Below are 12,089 nucleotides of genomic sequence, written 5' to 3'. Positions count from 1 at the left end.
CAGCCTCCCAAGTAGCTGGGATTACAGGTGCCCACCACCATGCCCAGCTAATTTTTGTATTTTTAGTAGAGACGGGGTTTCACCATGTTGGTCAGGCTGGTCTTGAACTCCTGACCTCAGGTGATTCACCTGCCTCGGCCTCCCAAAGTGCTGGGATTACAGGCGTGAGGCACCACGCCCGGCCACAATCCATAATTTTTACAACCTTTATTCTTAATTACAATGAACATGATCCATTTTTAAAATAACACTTTATATTTATTTTTCTCCTGAAGTAAATCCATGTATATTCTTTCAACAGGTCACAAAGGCCTTCCAGGCCAGAAAACTCAACATACTCCCAGCAGGGATGCAGTATAGTAAATTCTGTTCATTTTGCTTTGTTTTTTTACTCATGTAACAAATTAAATCTTGTGTGAATCAGTGTCATCTTCATTGTTACTTCTGCATTATTGCATTTGTTAGGGTTCTTTCATTGCAAGCAACAGAAACCAACCAGGGCTATGGTGGACAAAAAAAGGAATGTATTGAAAGAATATCAGGGTTTCTTAGAATCAAAATGACTCTGGAGAACTGGCCATGGAGTCAGACTCTTCTCTGAGCTCCAGACCTTAGCGGCTACAAGTGGATTTCTTTTCTCTTTTCTTTTTCTTTCTTTCTTTTTTTTTTTTTTTTGAGATGTAGTCTCTCTCTGTGGCCCAGACTGGAGTGCAGTGGCACAATCTCAGCTCACTGCAACCTCCGCCTCCCGTATTCACGCCGTTCTCCTGCCTCAGCCTCCGGAGTAGCTGGGACTACAGGCACCTGCCACCATGCCCGGCTAATTTTTTGTATTTTTAGTAGAGACGGGGTTTCACTGTTTTAGCCAGGATGGTCTCGGTCTCCTGACCTCGTGATCCTCTGCCTCGGCCTCCCAAAGTGCTGGGATTACAGGCGTGAGCCACCGCGCCTGGCCCCTACAAGTGGATTTCTTAAAGGCACCTCCGGATCTCTTCCTACCCTTCTCAGACAAACCTTTCTCCTGCTTAAATATTTTCCATGGCTCTCCATTGCCCTTAGTATAGTCAAGAACTTATGCTCAGAAAGGCCTCTCTGACTGTATTAATCTGTTCTCACACTTCTTTAAAGAACCTCCCAAGACTGGGTAATTTATAAAGAAAAGAGGTTTAATTGACTCAATTCCACATGGCTGGGAGGCCTCAGGAAACTTACAATCATGGCAGAAGGAGAAGCAGGCACGACTTATATCACAGCAGGTGAGAGAGAGAGAGAGAGAGACCACATGAAGGAGGAACTGTCACACACTTATAAAACCATCAGATCTCATCCGAATTTATTCACTTTCACGAGAACTGCATGAGGGAAACCAGCCCCATGATCCAGTCACCTCCCACCAAGTTTCTCCCTCGATACGTGGGGTTTATGGGGATTATAATTTGAGATGAGATTTGCATAAGAACACAGCCAAACCATATCACTAACCTTCAATGATCTTGAATGTGTTGCCTGCACTAACTCCTCCTTTCCCAACTCCCGCTCAGCACCCAACCCCTTCCAATCAGACCTCTGTCTAACTCGTCAGCATCCTCTCATGCCAAGTTCTCTCGACCAGTAAGCTAGAGCTTCCTAACTGGTTTGACAAAGCCCACAGCACTTCTGTAAGCTGATCACAAAGATGCCAAACTATTGAACTGTTTGATATGGCCAGAAGCAGGGGTAGGTCCATTGATGCTTACATGCAATGAGGTGAAAACACCAGGAAGTGAGCTCCAATCCAGTCATGCTGATCTCCTTCATGCCCACAAGTGAGTCAGTCTCTCCACTGCATTCAGGCTTCTATCCATGATGTTCCCACTGCCCAGAATACTGTGCCCAGCTCCTCACCCAGCTCATCCTTTGAGACTCAAGTTTTGCACCAATTCTTCTAGGAGACCTTCGCCACCTTCCCATATTTGGTTAGCACACCCTGTCATTCAGACCCACAGAACTCTTTACTGCATCTTTTGAAATATCTGTGGCACTAGAAGTCATTTTCATGAATGTCTGACTCCCCCAGCTATATACCCAGAGGATCAGGGTCTCGGTCTGGTTCACTGCTACATTTCCAGCCACAAGAAGAATGCAGGCAGATAAACATTCAATAAATTGTTGGTGCTGAGTGATTGTTGGCAATCATGATTCCCTAGATTTAGATAAGTAAAAATAATAGCAATTATTATCTTCTATGTGTAGACTCTTTTAAAATTGTTTTTGTAATTAGAATCCTTTCTTATCTGGAAATAAAGAAAGTGAAACACTGTAAACAGAAATTAACAATACACCTAAGGTGGCACATCCCATTAGTGGAAGATCAGTAATGAGAACTCAAGTTCTCTGCCTTGGCCCTCTGTTAATTAGAAGTTTGGGAAAGCTTTGGGCAGGTCTCTGACTTTCTAAGTCTGAAATCCTGTAGAGAAGCTAGAATTCTTTTTCAGAAAATACACATGACTGCCACAGTCATAGACAGACATTTAGTTAGCATGAGGTACTGGTCTGACCCATTATAGCAGCAAAATCATGCTCATATTGCTTTCTGCTGATTCGCCTGAAATTTCAAGCATTAGAAGAGATCTGGTTATAAAAATTTTTTATTATCTGTCATCTATCAATTTTGTGTTTTGATTTAAAAATGCAACCAAAAAGATAACAGGAAAAGCACTGAAAATATACCATTGTTATGGTTATTCAAAGAACTTTTTTACAGTTTTGTAAAATTGCTAGCTCTCTACTTGGGTTTTTCTCTAATGATTCCACACAATTCACAGAGGCAGCTGAAAAGAAGGAAAAGGGCTTCTGGTAAGAAATATAAGAAGGCAAATGCAGCAGCCATGTGTAATTCTGATTTCTTTTCAATACGTCATGTGACATTTCTGATTATAAATTGATGGCAGACCCGCACTGGTATGAAAAATTTACTATTATGTCATGCAGACATGTTATTCATAACAATGTACCAGATGGAAAACGTGAGCACTTTAAATGGAAAGTGAGTTATTTGGTCTTTCTATTTTGTATAAATCTTCAAAGCATAAATTAAAAGCAGAAGAGTGCCTTGTACAGTTTCAAGATCTAAAAACCTCTACCATACTCTGCAAATTTCTCAGCAGTGTGAAGGACAGTGTGTTCAGCTAGCCAGACAGACATTCTTATCTATTCTCTATGTTGTTGTTCCACTCTGGGATGACTGGGTTAAAGAAAAATGTACCCTGAAATGAGTATTTCCAACTCTAAATATGCAACATGAACCTTGAGGCCAGACAGGGTTTATTTTAGTTTCTGCTCACAGTGCTGTGTGTGCTGCTTCATGTTGAAAGTTTTCTCATTCAGAAAATATTTCAATCTTTCATGGTTTTGCAGTGACTACATAAAAGAAGACTCAATGCACAGAGAAATAATCTCTTAGATAGCCAATTGAAATGTATTTATTTTCATTTTGTATTGCCTGAATAATTTATGTGTTATGTTTTGCTACTTATAGAGATGAGGAACTTAAAAGGCAAGTTTTTAGAGCTAGGGAAGCTTTTGTTTTTCTTCCATAAACATCAAACTAGTACACAGAATGTCCTCATTAAGCAATATAATAAAATAAAAGGTGAATATTTAATACATAAGGAGAAATAGAAAAATTCACACTTACATTATTGCCATACACCTCAATGCATAAAAGAACTACAAAGCGTGAAACTGAAATGTCAAAATGACAAAACCTCTAAAACGGAAATATCTCCATTGGCCAAGAATCTATAAATTATTTCTACCCTTAAATACCAGCAAGGGAAACTATAGAGCATACGTTAAACTTGGAAAATAGGAAACAACGCTTATGTGACAAGGACAATGTGGCATATCAAGTGCTTACACTACCCTGCCACTTCCTACTCCAATCCATCCCATATGGAACTGCCGGAAGAGCCTTCTGCAGTTCTGAACATGTTGCTCCCTGGGTTGAAAATATTCAAAGGCTTCTTCTTATCTACAGAATACTTAGAAACCCTCTAAGTCTTTAGTTGGGGGCTTGAAATATGTTGAAATATTTATAAAGCTATATTATGACAAAGATTTGCTTCAAAATAATCTGGGAGACAGAAGAGAAGGAGGCAGGAAGTAGAGTCATAGAAGGAATATAACTGATCATGAGTTGATCATTGTAGAAAATGGGTGGTAACCACATGGCTTTCATTATTCAACTTTCCCTACTTTTATGTGTTTATAAAGTTAAAAACAAAGCAACAACCCTTCACCTTAACATTCAAAACCTTCTATAATTTGGACCTAATAATTTACCTTTCAAGTTTACAGTCAACCCCTCAAGCAACTAAAGTCACATCCAAATTCATTGTCAAAATTTTGTCCCTGAGTATATCTTTTCTTGACTCAGCGCCTTTGTTCCAGCCATTTTTCCTTCCTGGGATGTACGCGTCTCCCTGCTTTGATTATTGGTCCATATTTTCTGAGCCTGAGTTTCCTCCTCTTTAAAATAATGGGTATGGACCGGGTGCAGTGGCTCATGCCTGTAATCCCAGCACTTTGGGAAGCCAAGGTAGGTGGATCGCCAGAGGTCAGGAGTTGAGACCAGCCTGACCAACACAGTGAAAACCCATCTCTACTAAAAATACAAAAATCAGTCAGGCGTGGTGGCACATGCCTGTAATCCCAGCTACTCGGGAGGCTGAGGCAGGAGAATCCCTTGAACCCAGGAGGCAGATGTTGCAGTGAACCGAGATAGCACCACTGCACTCCCACCTGGGCGACAGAGCAAGACTCAGTCTCAAAAAAAATAAAAATAAAAATAAAATGACAGATATGGACTAGAAAATTCCCAAGGTCTCTTCCAGCTTGAAATTACTGAATGAGGCTTGACACTCACTTCTAAAGGCAAAGATCTACTTAGGAATAAAATCTGTGGAACAGAGGACTCAACTAGCTACAGTCTGAGCTGGAACTGATGTCACCTGTAATATCAAGTTCTTTGGGGGATTTTAATAAAATTAGATTCCCCTCCTCCACCTTTTAAAAAAATGTTTCACTATTATTGACTTCTTTGAAACTTTTCATCTCAAATGAAAGCTGGCCTAAATAATCTGTAAGGTCCACTTAGCAATACATTCCTGTTTCTGGGGAGACAGGATGCCTTAGGGAGAGAGGTACTTTGAGACTGAGACTAGGTCATTAAGGACTGGTTGTAGGAATTTGGCAAGAGTGTGAGATTGTGAAGTGTGGAAATGAAAAATGGGTTCTCCGTGTACCATCTGAGCACTAGTTCTCTTATGTCAAATGACTTAGAGTGAGCATTTTTGTTGCTTAGATTTTCATTATTAATTGTTAATTAAAATCACTTGAGTGATTAAAAACTCTTGGCAGCCACTGAATGTAACAAAAGAGCAAAAATTTGTTAATAGATTATTTAAATCTACTTAAATTGTTTTAAGTGATTATTCAAAATGAATAAATATTCTTATTGTCTGATTATAAAAGTCACACACATTTGAACCAAATGGCTTTGGTTATGTATCTCTGTTCCTCTTCCATGATCACTATCCCCCCTCACCCACCCACCAGAGTACAACAGGTATGTTTGTGCTCTGTGAGCCTGTCTGATTGGAGCAGAGGGTAGAGATTCTCTCTATCAGGGTTCTATAGCTGGGATTCAAATTAATTAATCAATCTGAATGTTTAAAGTGGGAATGTTACATCGGAGGCTCTGTGAGCTGACTGTTAGAACTCTTGGTTGACAATGACAGAAATGCAAACTCAAATGTGCTTAAACAAAATATAATAACTTATTGGCTCAATAACTTAGAAGTCCAGAAGCATGATATGTACAATGCAGCAACGTATAGATGCTCAAATGACATCTTCAGAGCTGAGCCCTTCCATCTCAGAGCTCACTTTTCTTTGGGGTGCCTTCGTTCTCAGGAAGGCTGTTCCCACACAGAGGCAGAGTAATCACCAGTAGCATCACACCTACATTCTACCACTTCAGCAATTCCAAACGGAAGTGTGATTATTAATTAATTCTTTAAAAATTCTCAGGAAGGGTTTCCATTGGCCTAGTTTGGACTGCAAGCCCAGCCATGAACCAATAGTAAAGGCTGTTGGTAATCAGGTACTGCAGTGCTCTGATTACTGGGACCTGAATCAAAATCCCACCCTGAGATCAGCAGGACCTGAAAAGCATGCACTGAAAGTGGAGAATGAATGGGTCTTTAGAGGAAAATCGGGGTGTTTTCTCTTATCACAGGGTCACATATTAGAAAAAGAGGTGATAATATTAGGTTGGTGTGAAAGTGATCGCAATTTTTGCCTTTATATTCAATGTAACATATTCAGTGGCAAAACCGTGATTACTTTCACATCAACCTAATACTTAGTTAATTGACTATTAATTCACCGATCGGCTGAGGAACTATCTAGGGCCAGCTTTGGAACAGCCCCTTCTTGGAGAGAAGATATATAAACAGAAAGTTGCTAGCAGAATGGACTGACTGAGTGGCTACAGACTTGGGCTTTTTATGATCTAAGTGGCTGTGGTGCTTTCCCATTCAACCGATTGACTACTGAGCCTTATTCATTGGTCATTGTTTATCTTTGCTTGGATTATGCTGGGAGAGAATGATCAAGGCATTTGGACCAATCCAAGGAAAAGCATATTTAGGGTTCCTACCTGGTCCGCTGTATATGTAAACATGGCTTACCAAATTCCTGGCCAGGTGCGGTGGTTCATGACTGTAATTTCAGCACTTTGGGAAGCCGAGGCGGAAAGATCACTTGAGGTCAGAAGTTCAAGACCAGTCTGGCCAACATGGCAAAACACTGTCTCTACTAAAAATACAAAAATTAGCCACGTGAGGTAGCAGGCACCTGTAATCCCAGCTACTGGGAGGCTGAAGTAGTAGAGCCACTTAAACCTGGAAGGCAGAGGTTGCAGTGAGCCCAGATCATGCCACTGCACTCCAGCCTGGGCGACAGAGCGAGACTCTATTAAAAAACAAAAAAATCCTGGAGTAAGTCTGAGGTATCAGGAATAAGCCTATTTATCAAATATAGCATAGTAACCTGTTGATCCAGTGTGCCTTGTCAGTTAATTTTCTCATTACTTACCTTTGAAGAAAATAAATGATACAGATTTGGTGTTTGCCAACAGGCAGAATATGTGGTTCCATTCACTGTCCAAATAAGCAGATGTAATCAGTTTCTCATTTCTACAAAATACAAACCTTTTATTGGTAAATTTGTTATAATTTAGAATGAATACATTGCCCCTCTTCATGCTTACAAAAATTCAGTTAACCTTAATCCAACTCAAGCCTCACCTCCTTTATAAATCCTTCCTTGATCACTCTGTCTACAACAATTTTCTTTCACTTCTTTCTTTTCTCTCACTTTTTCTTTCTCATTTTCTTTTTCTGCAATAATAATACTAAATGTTACTTATTGTGCAACTATTATGTGCCAGGCACTCTGCTAAATATTTGTTAAGAATGATCCCTTTAAAATCCAACCAACAAATAATACTAAATGTTACTTATTGAGCAACTATTATGTGCCAGGCACTCTGCTAAATATTTGTTAAGAATGATCCCTTTAAAATCCAACCAACAAGGTAGGTTATTAAAGATGATGTTTGTTTTGCAGAAGCACGGAGAAGCTAAAAAGCTTTGTCCAGTGTCACCTAATTTAGTGATAGAGCATGACTTTGAACCCAGATAGTCTGATTCTCAAGCCCATGCCCTTAGCCACTTTACTACACAACCTCTCACTGCACTTTTGATTATGTTATGTTACGTGGCAAAAGGGATTTTGCAGATGTAATTAAGGTTATTAATTAGTTATTTTTGTGTTAATTAAAAGTAGATTATCTGGTGGGCCTAATCTAATCACATAAACCTTTTAAAAGCAAAGAACTTTCTCAGACTGGTGACAGAGGAAATGTCAGAGAGATTCAAAGCACAAGGCCACTGCTACCTAAAGATGGGGGGGAACACGTGCAAGGACTGGAGAGCTGCTTCTAGTTTCTGAGAACAACCACTGGCAACAACCACCAGGAACTGAATTCTGCCAACAATCCATCTGAGTTTGGAGGCAGACTCTTCTCTAGAGCCTTCAGATAAGAGCCCAGCCTTGATTTCAGCCTCATGATACCCTAAGCAGAAAACCCAGTCAAGCCCACCCAGACTTCTGACCTACTGAACTGTGAGATAATAAATGAGGGTTGTTTTAATGGGCTAGATTTGTGGTCATTTGTTCTACAGCAGCAGAAAACTAACCCAAGGCCAGATGCAGTGGCTCACACCTATAATCCCAGCACTTTGGTAGGGTGAGGAGGGCGGATCACCTGAGGTGAGGAGTTTGAGACCAGCCTGGCCAACATGGTGAACCCTCGTCTCTACCAAAAATACAAAAATTAACCAGACATGGTGGCAGAGGCCTGGCCAACATGGCAAAACCCCATCTCTACTAAAACTACAAGAATTAGCCGAGCATGGTGGTGTGCGCCTGTAATCCCAGCTACTCGGAAGGCTGAAACAGGAGAATCACTTGAACCCAGGATGCAGAGGTTGCAGTGAGCCGAGATTGTGCCGTTGCACTCCAGCCTGGGTGACAGAGTGAGACTCTGTCTCAAAAAAAGAAAACTAATGCATGCTTTTCTTAAATTAGGTGAACCATATGAAATTGCCAATATTGACTATTGTGACCTACAGAAATAATTACTTCATTTGACTCAATCTAACATTATTTGAGGATGATCAAGCTAATATTATTTGCTGATGGGTTCTTAAAGACTTGACATTTTAGGAAGACACAAAAAAATAAAGGTTTATAAATTTTACTCATCCCCATGTTCTTTACTCCCCAAAATGCACACACCAAAAAAAGTATATATGTTGACAATTTCTCAGTTCTATGACAGAGAAAATGTCCTCTACTGCCTAACCTGTTGTTTCTAACTGCTGCTATTACCAATTGTGAAGATATTACAGTTCGCGTCTTTTCTCCAATGTGATCTTAAAATGTTTGAGATCAGAAACCATATTTTTGTTTCCAGCACAATGTTTGTTACATTAATACATTTTCAGGTTTACCAGTGTTGGCACTTTGAAATGCAGAGTTAGTGATTCAGTTATGCAGAGTAACATTGGAGAACTTGCATTAGCATAACCACTAGAGAGAAAAGACGTTTTTCAGTGCAGACCCTAGATTGAGACTTTAAAACCCTTTATTTTCAAACTAAAAGAAGAGGTAAGGAGCACTGAAAGTTCCCATGTGCAAAAACAGGACTCAGAGATGATGACCGAGGTGAAAATTGAACAGGTCATCCTTCTAAAACAGCCCATGAGGGCATCTTGAGAACAAAGGACAAAGCAATCTTCATTGTTATAAACTCTTAATTATCCAAGAGGCCAGCAATTGTGTTTTTTTTAACAGAGCTTAAAATACATATATTTTTATTTACCTTTTACGTATGTGGTCAAAAGACACAAAAGGTTAATTCAGTACAAGGTGCAATGTTTGATCCCACGGAAAGAGTTCTGAGGCAGAGTCGAGACCAAACAGCTCCTCCTAGTCGTCATTGAGGGCATGACACTTAATATCAAATATTAAGGAAATTTGTTTCTGAAGTGTAACTCTGAGATGGAATAAGAAAACTAGCCATGTATCCTGATCATTGTTGCCTCAAGGTCTGTGTATCAACTTTGTTCCATTCATACAGATAATAAGTGGCTGTGGTTAATTGATGAATAGTTGCCAGTTCACTAGAACCCATCCACTTGGGAACTCCCCAGGACTGTGCTTTCAAATTGATACAGTCCGTTCTTTGGGAAATTTTGTTCAGTGTTTTTCTTCTAAACTTTAGAATCAGCCAAATAATTTTACCAATAAAATTTTAGTAATATACAGTACTATTTACAGAGTAATGCACAGAATCTATTTTCAGAACTAACAAAGGAATACTAGCAGTAAAAAAGATCCTGCAAGGATCTTTTTTAAAATCTGCTTAGAAAATAGATATGATTTAACACCTTAATTTGTAAAAATTTATTTCAAATGGTCTCCTTCAATAGCCCATTTTAAATGTTCTTGGTTCTTTTCTATTATTGCAAGCAGAGGCATGCTGTGTACTCTTAGTATTGTCTATTAACTAATACAAAAGAAAAAATTGGTGAAAAGGTTTTCATCATTGCATTGATCATTGCATCATTTCATCATTGCATCATTGCTCTTATAGAATACAAGTATTAGAATTGGAAGAGATCTTGGAAGGCATGCAGTACAATACAAGCATGAGTGACTCCCCTTCAAATACCATCCCCAAGTAATTTTATGTTTTTTGTTTAACTATGGCAGCCCATTTCAATCTTAGATAGCTCTTACCGTTAGGAAGTTCATCTTTATAGTGAAATAAAATCCTACCTCCCTGTAATTTCTATCTTTAGTCATGAAAGTCAAACTGTACTTAAGATGTGGTTATTTTGTTCTTACCTTGCTAGTTATAGTTTAATTACCAGTCTTTAAGCACTGTGAAAATTCTAACATTCTCATTCTATCAAACTACATTCTACATTGTACAGCAATTTGTATCTCCATAGAAACAATTCCAACACATAGAATTGTAATTCCCAAATGGCATAATTGTAAACATTTTCTCAGATAACTTCAAAGCCATTTCTGAAATTTCTTCTAAAACATTCACATGAACTCAGATTGTGAAAATGAGTTATACCTCCTTTGAAGTCAAGTCGTTTTTTAATTCCTCCAAATATAAATGTTAAAAACTAAAATGTCAAAATAAGCAATGGTAGTATTAACACAGTTAATACTGAAGGTAAATGTTAAACACATGCTACTTTCTTTGCAAAGAGCATCTGCAAATTTAAAACCAAGAGTGGTCTCATTACAGACAAGTCTACTTGAAAAGTTACATTAAATTGTTTTACACGACATATCTTGGCATTTTATACTTTTTTAATTTTCGAAAGTTTATTTATAGAGAACACAGCTATTAGTGATGATGATTCTAGGTTTAGAGGGAACACATTTTCCCATTTCCTGGTGATTTTCCGTAAGCACAGTCTTGGTGCTCCTCTGGGCCAATTTTCCCATTTTGTTTCTCCTCTGGAGAAGTGAAGTGATGCACTGGCTTTGTAAATTTGGGGAAAATATCCAGACCAGCCTGATCAACTCTGCTCTCCTTTTCTCTCCTGGGTAGGGAGGCCGCTCACTGCGATCTTTGCTGCTCCTCTGTTTGTCCGTGCAGTTGGCTTTACTGGAACGGCAATGTGCCCTGTGTGGGCCACTCCTGGCCAGCAGGGACTGCAGAGGATAGATGAGACTCCCTAACTCCGGGTACACTAGGCAGGCCTCCTTCACTCTCTTCCCGAGCCACTTCCTTCACCTTAGCCCCCATCAGTTCTCTATGTGGAATTCAGGCAGGAAAGAGATGAGCTGTTTAATGAGCGCTCCTCTCACCCCTAGGGACCCTCAAAATGGGAAATCATAAAGTAAAGGAGCAAAGATATTTTAATTACTTAAACAGAGAAGAGAAACAAAGCTTTTATTCTTGCTGGTGGTAAGGTATGAGCTCTTCATCTCTTCTCTTAGAAACAAAAGCAAATTTAGGATATAAATCTATATTCCTTGCGAAGATGTGTGCTCCAATATTCTGGGTATATGCAAAATGTGCACATGAATGTTTAGGAAGTGCACATATATCATTATTTTATATTTGGGCATTTTTAGGTGAAGTTAAAAAATTATAATGGACAAAAGCTTTTTTACAGTTATGTAATTTTTGAACCCAAGGAATAAGAATTAATCTAATTCAACATATTTGTTTTATAAATAGGGAAACTGAGGCACAAAGATTTAAGTATAATCGAGTTCACACAGATATATACTGACAGAACAGGAACTGGAATGTAAATTATATAAAAATTGTAATTGATAAATATCATACCACCCAAAGCCATCAGTGCCACTGTCAAGCATCTTTGCAATATACTAATGATGTGAATAGACCAGATATAATTTTATCCAGCTTTTACAATGAG

General features: G+C 38.9%; 1 long non-coding RNA gene across 1 annotated transcript; it reads right to left on the bottom strand.

Moving 5' to 3' along the window:
• Positions 1-236: 236 nt before the first annotated feature.
• Positions 237-10,634, bottom strand: LOC104005371 (uncharacterized). Its single transcript, XR_678640.2, has 4 exons — positions 10,522-10,634; positions 7,141-7,241; positions 1,737-2,182; positions 237-501 (listed from the first exon to the last, which is right to left on the bottom strand). It is a non-coding gene; the product is annotated as an uncharacterized LOC104005371 (long non-coding RNA).
• Between the last annotated feature and the right edge of the window lie 1,455 nt (positions 10,635-12,089).

Source organism: Pan troglodytes, chromosome 13 (genome assembly GCF_028858775.2).
Source record: "Pan troglodytes isolate AG18354 chromosome 13, NHGRI_mPanTro3-v2.0_pri, whole genome shotgun sequence".
In the NCBI taxonomy this organism is placed as follows: Eukaryota; Metazoa; Chordata; class Mammalia; order Primates; family Hominidae; genus Pan; species Pan troglodytes.
The sequence above is the reverse complement of the archived record's forward strand: the minus strand, read 5'-3'. Positions and strand labels throughout refer to the sequence as shown.